General features: G+C 48.6%; 1 pseudogene; it reads right to left on the reverse strand.

Moving 5' to 3' along the window:
• Positions 1–3,357: 3,357 nt before the first annotated feature.
• On the reverse strand, positions 3,358–4,093 carry LOC114623835 (annotated as a pseudogene).
• Between the last annotated feature and the right edge of the window lie 4,631 nt (positions 4,094–8,724).

Below are 8,724 nucleotides of genomic sequence, written 5' to 3' on the forward strand. Positions count from 1 at the left end.
CATACAGTTTCAGAATCTTAGGCTCTGAAGACATTCAGACCCTGAACCAAAGATGGAGTTTGCTTTGCTAGGCTAGTCTGTATGGGAAAGAGGGGTAGAACATGGGGCTTTGCAGAGCCAAGAAGATGGAGCCATCCAGCTTTTCCTTGTATTGCAGTGTTGCTATGAGCCCCATGGGAGGCTGGATTGTAGAATTAAAGCCGTTTTAACTGAGTTTGGCTTGGCTGGTTTGTGATCTCAGAAGCAGTTTAAGAACTGGCTAGGTCAAAGGTACCTGGAACCTGACTAGTCACGCTCAGTTTGGTCACATACCCATCTCTTAGGCAGAGCATTTGCCTGAGTCCTATTGTTATGATCATGGGGCAAATGGATGATAAAAACATCTTGGAGGGGGACCTTCTTGCAGGGACAGGGTGTCCTGTTGTCATCTCCACAGTCGCAGAGTAAAGGAGCCCAGAAAATGTCATCACTGGGCCTCTACTTTGGGGAGAGCAGGTTCCCCTCATTGTTACTAGTGATGTTTTGGGATGAACAGACCTTTGTCATGGGGCTGCCTGTGCATTGTGGGTGTGGCCTCTGCTACCAGATGCAGTACACAGCACATGCTCATCAACGTGAGCCATCCTCAGATGGTTCCAGATAGCAGTGAAGGCCCCAGGGTTAGCGAGATGCATGTACTTTCTGTATAGGGGAGTGATAGGCCAGCCAACATTTTCTCAAAGGCCAGAGGTTACCAGCCTTGACTTTGTAGACCATCCCAACTCTGTTGAAATACCCAGTTCTGCCGGGCAATGGTGGGGCATGCCTTTAATTCCAGCACTTGGGAGGCAGAGGCAGGCAGATTTCTGAGTTCGAGGCCAGCCTAGTCTACAGAGTGAGTTCCAGGACAGCCAGGGCTACACAGAGAAACCCTGTCTCAAAAAACAAACAAACAAACAAACAAAAAACAAACAAACAAAAAACCAATCCCCCCAAAAAACAAACAAACAAAGAAGAAATACTCAGTTCTGTCTTTAGAGCAAAGAAGCAGCCATAGATGATGGATGAGTGGCCTGTGAGGCTGCTATTAAAGCTAAGTTAAAGAGAGACGCCAGGCAGGGCGGGATGTGGTCCTCACCCCAAAAGGCTGACCTTGCTTGGGAGGAATGTCACAGCTCCTGCCTGGGTTCCAGTGATCCCTGCTTGGGGTCTCATCAAAGGCCTTCACAGCTTTTCTTGACAGGTGGCCTTAGGTTCTGAGCCATGGCCTGTGGACAGACCTTAAAATATGAGACAGTGGTCCACTGAAGCCACACTAGGCTTGTTGGCTGCAGGGGAAGAGGGTGGAAGAGTTTACAGAGTCCTGACCACAGCTTGGTGCCTGGAAATCCAGGCATGCAATCCAGAATGTGCCTGAGAGAGCCTGTATGTGAGGCGTTTGTACTGCACGGATGTGCTTCACCTAAGGGAGGTGCCAGGCAAAAATGGTGTCCTTTGTGGCTTCAAACTTGAGAACACCTATCTACCACTGCTAAATGATCCCCAGGGTCCCCTCCTGAGAAGAGGACATGTGTCACTGTTATTCTTGCTTCCTCTGACCTAGGACTCAGTGCCACCTGTGTAGATCAGAGGACAGTTCTCTTCTTCCACCATGTGAGCCAGAGGGTTGGAACTCAGGCCCTGAGACTTGGCAGCAAACACTTTTCCCACTGAGCTGAGCCGTCTTGACTGTCTAACTCGGGCTAATCTACATGAGATGCTGATCGTATCCCGGGTGTGGCCTGTTCCTCTTCCCTGTCAGTTTTCCCTGTCATCCGAGTTATTTCTCACCCAGCCACCACTCCTGCCACTCACCCTGCTTGTCCTATCTTTCCTCTATCTTACCATTCCTTCACCCAGACTTGCCTTCTCTGCACCTCTGCCTGCTTCCTGCTCCTGAGCATGTGGGCCGGGCACAGCTGTAGCGCCCATTTGCTAGTGGCACATTTAAAAAAGTGTTAATTATTAGCTTAGTTCATGATTGTGTACAGACAATGGGGTTGAATGAAGACTGCAGGCAGGGGAGCCCCTTGAGATCGTCAGCTATGCAATATCCAGGGGGAAATGTTTTCTGGGGAGGAGGGAGCTAGGTATACCTGCTGTTCTGAGACAGAGGCAGGAGCATGGAGGAAAATACAAGCTCCTCCCTAGTTCTGTGCACACCCATGGCGTTGGATGCTGTCTGGCCTTTCCCTTGCTTCTGAGACACAAGCTTCTCAGTCTCAGGACATCAGACCTGGTTTATTAGCATCTGTTGAGAATTCTGCACAAAACATTTGGGTTTGGGGTGTTGTCCCACTGGGAAGGGTACCAGTGACAGAACAAGCTTTACATGGGTGCTTCATAAGCTGGGGGCAGGGCACAGCAGGGCACAGCCACCAACAGTGACATGTTCTTCTCTTACTGCTCCCTCCTGGTTTTGAGGACCCCACCAGAATGAGTGACCTAAAGGCTATTCCTCTGGTCTTCCTGCGTGTGGTCCTTTCAGAGAAAAGAGGTGACAAGCACACACACACCCCCAACTCTTCATCTAATTCTCAGATACTGGAACAAGTGGAACTTGCACCTCCATGTGTAGCCTATGTCCTGATGCCCCTGGGACCACCCACAGCAGGGCATAAATCCTAAAGGACATGTGGGAATGGGGTCACACAGTGGCTGTTGGAATACTGCTGGCTATATCTGTAGACACCTAGACTCCATCATGGAGCTTCTGGACAACATGGGTGTGGCTTCCTGTAGTCACAGTGGTCCAGCTGATTTGAATGAGCCCTCACTCTGACCTCCATGTGCCTTTCTTCCCAGTCAATGCAAACATTGGTAGGTCCTAGGAATTTTACATGGCCGAAAATCCATCCACCCCTTGCAGGCTTTACTTGCATAATAGGGAGATATGTATAAATGACTCCATGGCTGAAATCTATCTTCTCTAGCCAGTTATGCAAATGCCAAGAAGACCTAGTATTTCCCAATTCCCAGGTCACCCATGACTCAGGAACTTCTCTTGCCCTGTGGGTTACTTCTAAATTCTTCCCCATAGGGCACAACAGAACTCTGTTCTTTTTTTTTTTAATATATACAAATAACTTTATAGTTTTAAAGACATATACTGGCATATCTGTGGGTTAGGTGCACTGCCCAAGTCCAGTAGAGGAAAGATTACAAAAGATATTTAAGAAATATTCACATAGAAAGCATGGCAGGGAGAATGTCCTTTTGTAAAGAACAAGTGCATTCCATACAAATGAGAGGGCTGCGATAGTGTTTCCAGGCTCAAGAGCCCTCATGGTGCTGAGGTATAGTGACTGACAAGGAGCTGGCCAGCTTCCTGTCCAACATTCACTGAAGTCTCATTCGTTTCTCAGGGGGACCTTTAGTGCTCACAGTCTGCTGAACATTCTTTGCCCTCTCCTTCTCCTCAGATTTTACAGTTTCTGGCAGGGACTCTGCCTCTTTCTTTGCCTGATCCACTGGGATGGGCTTTTCTCCAGACTTTTGCTGAACAAATCTGGGTGGAAATTTCTGTCTGAGGTCTATGAGTAAAGCATCCACACGCTGTCTTTGAAAAATAGAGCTTGGTTCTTCTTTCCTTTTGCCTTTAGGTTGACTTTATCTTGTTCTTCATGATCTTTAAAGTGCCACCAATATCCTTTGGAAGGATGGTATCGACAGTATGACATAGCTTCATCAAAAGCCAATTGAATATCATGCACGGCAGTAAGCACTCTGGAGTTTATAGCTGATCCCAAGTCTGGTGCCTGATAGATGACTCCAACAATGCTATGGTAGTCAGCCAGTGGAATAACTTGTGCAGGAGACTGCCGATGTTGCTTTCGAATGATGACAAGAATGGGCTCGAACATGTAAAAGGATGTGTTCAATTCCAACCATCTGATTCAAGTGCTCTAACGTCAGCCTCTGCATTTTGACCACTTCATTATTACATGTCCTGTCATAAAAAGGATTGCTTCTTTCTGAAAAGTAATCCAGGACACTACCACTGTTCAAAATTGGGATCCAAGAGCTATCAACCCGAGATTCCCAGATGATTATCTTGGATATCCACCACCGCCATAATTCCAGAACTCTGTTCTGTTCTATGCAGGTTCTCATGTGTTTGGGTGGACAGTTTACGGATTAGCTCATGACCTCAGGGGGCTGGCAGTGTCACCTTGCTCTTCTCACCAGCTTTTGCATATTAGAGAAAACTGATGGTGGAGGCTATCAAGGAGAAAGGAGCGGGCCAGAAAGGTGTAAAAACAGGAGGAGGAGGAGGAGGAGGAGGAGGAGGAGGAGGAGGAGGAGGAGGGAGTCAGACAATGTGGAGGCGGAAGCATGTGTCGAGGTCAGAATTGTACAGAGGGGCCATGAAGACTGAGTCTGTCTCTCAGAAGAATGAGAAGAATTGAGGCTTACTCATTCCAGTGATGGGATCCAGACTGAACAAGAGCCATAGAGAGCCCACACCCCTTGCTTCACACAGAGGTAAGTGGTGAGGCTCTGACAGGAGCATGGGGAGGAGCAGGAGCTCAGTTCTGGGGGCAAGACGCCCAGGGGCAGCCCAGGGCCCCAGTTCCCCATTGAACTATTAACTCCATTTACTTCCCAGGTTGCTATCAGCACAGCCCTACTGCGTGGGGAAGCCTATTTCAGAGTCTCAGGACTAGGACAAGGGGACCAGCAAAGAACCTGGAACTGGGGTCTTCTCTGTGTCTCTTTTGCAGTCAGTGTCTTGTCCATTAACCCCAGGCGGCTCTTCTCTGTTCCCTCACATTCTCACATAAGATTGTTGTGCACCCTTCCCAGTGGCAATGAGTTGCTTTTTCTTCAGCTCTGTGCCTCCCCACTGGCCCCAGGACAAGCTTCAGATTCCTGTACTGCTGTCTGTGGGGACAGTGACCTGTGGTTCTGAGGCTCAGGAACTGCAGCAAGTTGACTTACAAGCCAGGTCAGATGTCAGGTGTCACCCGAGGCCTTTTCTAACTGTGCACAGCCGTGCTAGGTAACGTTTCCAGTGTGTAGGGGCAGGTGCTGTTTTGTGAATGTATTTGTTCTGTACTCAGGGCTGGGTGTTTTTATATTGAAGAAGTCGCTTGCTTCACTTGCTACCGGTTGCTTTAAAACTTGATCTTCAAAATAAACACATCAGAGGAAAGCATCCTGAGTATGAGTACAGCCTAAGAGGTTATGAGGCAGCCACGCCCCTGCTCTGCTTTCCCTCCCTTGGTCTTAATGGCATACAGTAAGTGCCATTGTACTGTCTGTCCTAGTTGTATCAGTGACTTTCTAGGGCTCCCCCAGAAGGCACCATGGAACATTACTACCAAAGGTCCTCTATGGAAGCACAGCTATCTGGCCTTAACAGTTAAGAGTCCTCTGGGTTAATGTAAAACCCCAGACCTAACGTGAATTCCCACTCCCAATAAAACCACAGTCACAAGTGAACTCGGCTCCACCAAGGTCTGGTGTTACAGATAAAATTCAGCCTTACCCCCATCTGTGACAAGGTCAGGTCCTTAAAGTGAGGCTGAGGGTATCACTCAGCCACAGAGCACTGCCCTGCCCTGGCTTTGTAATAGGGGAAGAAAGTGAGTTGAATGTCCCCATTGTCTTTTTCATCTTCTGCTGATTCCCAGAGGAAAATCCAGTGTAGGTAGCAGATGCCATTGTAGGGCAGACAGAGGAAACGGGTGCCTGCAACACAGTTCTAGGTGGCAAATGTACAATATTCACCTGCTGCCAAAGGGGGAGGGGCCTGCAAGGCTGCCTCCACCCCTGGGACTGTGTCGCCACTATCCAGCATGGCACCAACACAGGGAGACACAGATGGTGTGTCAGAGCATCAGGGGTGGATTTGAGGCCACAAGCACAGCAGTGACACCCAACCCTTCTGTTCTCTCTAAGGGGTGGTTCCTCAACCTGCTGCCTCCAGTGCCCAGTATGAAGAGCAGCAGAGGTGCAGAAGGCAGCAGGACTCCTGGGCACAGAGGTCTCCTGGAACCCACTGTAGTGGATGCCTCAGGGTGTCCCATGTCTGAGACCAAGTATGAATCCCTGCCCACCTTCTCCTCTCAGAACTTCATCTCTCTGCATACACTTGGCCCTGTTACCTCACTGACTTCTGTTTCCTTCCCTTTATCCAGGGACAGAGGTGGTTTGTACTGCCCTGTATCCCTGTATTACTGGACCAATTCTGCTTTCAACCCCTGCCCTCATCAAAGTCATCTGGGGGGGCCTCAGAATAAGGAGGAAGAATCAGGCTCTTTGCATTCCAGAGCCTCAGCCACAGAAGCAGCAGGTTGCCTCCTGCACTGCCATAAAGCCTTCAAAACAGTGTCCTCTGTTCCTGTGTGTGAGCTCTCCTGCCTTTTCCTGTCAGAGAACCCCTCCCTCCTCAGTGTTCCTCTCCTGTCAATCAATGCCTCTGCCCTCAGTTCCAGCCTGTCGACCAGGATATCTGTAGGCATGGCTCACTTTCCAGACAGTGGACCTTACTCCACCTTCCAAGTCTCTCCTCCTGGGTTTTCCTGCAGACTCCTCTTCCTCTGTCCAGGACCTTCTGACCCCCCCCCCACACACACACACTGTGGTAGCCTGGCTTCAGGCATAAATATCTTCCCACTGCCTGCTAGGAGTTTATGTCACTACATCCCAAATGTGACATTTCTCCTTAGCCCTGGAGACACAGCCCAGCCCACAGGTGAGGCCCTAACAGGAAGGGGCATGCAGCTCCACCTCTGGTGTCCTCTTCCATTTGGGGTCTGGTCTGTTACTCCAGCTCTGGTCTTATCTCTGTCTCAGGCAACACAATCCGAGCATGACTTGAATTTCTTACTCACACGTCACCTCAGCTGCACATGGCTGCACCTAGCCAGCCTTTTCCATATTCCCTCCAGCAGGCCTACACCCGTTGCTTCTGGGTCTGCAGCTGCCAACTACATGCTCAGTATCTGGCCCAGCAATGGCCAGTGTGGATGAACACTGACATAGGCAAGCCTGGCCCCTGGTCTTAGCACCACCTGTGGTCTAGGATGGAGAGCGACAGCCCCATGATCTGAGCTCAATGTTTGGACCACCCAGTGTTACAGCAAGATTGACAACCTTGAGCTCTATGCACTCTGCTAGGGGAAAGATGAGCCTCAAAATTGGTACCTTTAGTTGAGGCACAATCAGGGGAATCCTCCACATACAAAAAATAACTCCATGTTTTAAGCCAGTGCTGTTTTATCTTTTAGTTCTATTCCAGGGCCCAGAAGCGTAGCAAGCAAAGCTGCCTCCAGGTGCAAGTCCAGGCAGCACCATTCTGGTTGTAGTTGTGGCAGCTCTAGTTTTTGCTCTTTGTCCTGATGGTTACAAGTTCTCCTCCTCCTTCTCCCTGTGGGTTGGCTCACTATGGTTGTCCTTTGTAAAGTGCAGAACATTGTGATTACATAGCACTTAGGCTCTCTGCCGTTCTTCTTACTTTTAAGCTGTATCTTAAATCGGATAACCTTGCTCCTCGCTTTGCTGCAAACAGTAAGGACACAGCCCCCTGTCAGCTCCTGCTAGCCACCCCCCTGCACCAGCCCCTGCCAGCCCCAGCCGGTCCCCTCAGCCCTCGTCAGCCCCCTCACCCCCCAGCATCACTCTGGGATCTCAAGCTTCCTTTCTAATCCACCCTCCATTCTTTTCCTACTTGCCTGGTTTTCTCAGACTTCACTCTTATGCTCTGTTTGCTGCAATTCAAATCTCAGACACCCACACTAAAGGCCCTTATATTATAGACTCTGTCCCCAAACTGTGTTGGTGTTGTTGGGGGGATTAGGGAGGAACCTAGAAAGAAGCTGGTCTTTCCTTCCTCTCCGTGCTGCCCAGCTGTTCTAAGGCAAGCAGCTTTGACACAATGCTCTCTGATATCATGCACTGCTTTGCGACAGTCCCAAAGCTGCCATGAGCCTGTCTGTCATTGACCAACTATAAGCCAAAAAACCCCATTGTTCTAGAGTCACTGTCTTCTGTACTTTGTCACTGTGATGGGGATCTAACACACTTGTTTTGAATAAAAGAAGTCTGTTATTCCACACAGAGATTCTGTCATAGACGTGGAAGGCTTCATCTCAGCTTCTTTAGTTCAAGAGTAGGTTTGTTTGTTTGTTTGTTTCCATTTGGCTTTCTTGAGGCCTGCCTCCAAGCATCTGCAACTACATTTTTTAAAACATGTTTTTCCATGGCTTTTGTTGTGCAAGGATCTGTTCTTTAACCTGTGATGCTCAGACATTCCTCTCCTACAGGGGTCTTCTCTCCAGCTCCTTACTTCCTCCCTTGAATAAAATCGTGATTCATGGTATTTAATCTATTTGTTGGCTATTTCATTCCTTTCAGGTATCTAAGCAGGGTGAATATGCCAGACCCAGCTTCTGTTTCTGCATTTCCTTTTTCAACATCTCTAGTCTGTTGGTCCCACTCACCAAATGAGTTATGTGGTTAATAATTTGGATTTGCTGAGTGGCTCCAGCCGCCAGTTGTTCTAGTTCTTTCCTTTTTAAACCCCACAGCCATGTTTGGTGTCTATATTTCTTTGATGATGTTTGCTGATGTTCTACATTTAGTAGAATCTGTGGTTTCATTAAAATATTTTAAATAATTAATATATTATGACAGTTATATTACTCCAAACCCTCTGGGGACCGTAATATGAACTTACAAGCATTACTAAGGCTCTTGCCC

This window comes from Grammomys surdaster, unplaced genomic scaffold (assembly GCF_004785775.1).
Source record: "Grammomys surdaster isolate TR1022 unplaced genomic scaffold, NIH_TR_1.0 202, whole genome shotgun sequence".
NCBI lineage: Eukaryota > Metazoa > Chordata > Mammalia > Rodentia > Muridae > Grammomys > Grammomys surdaster.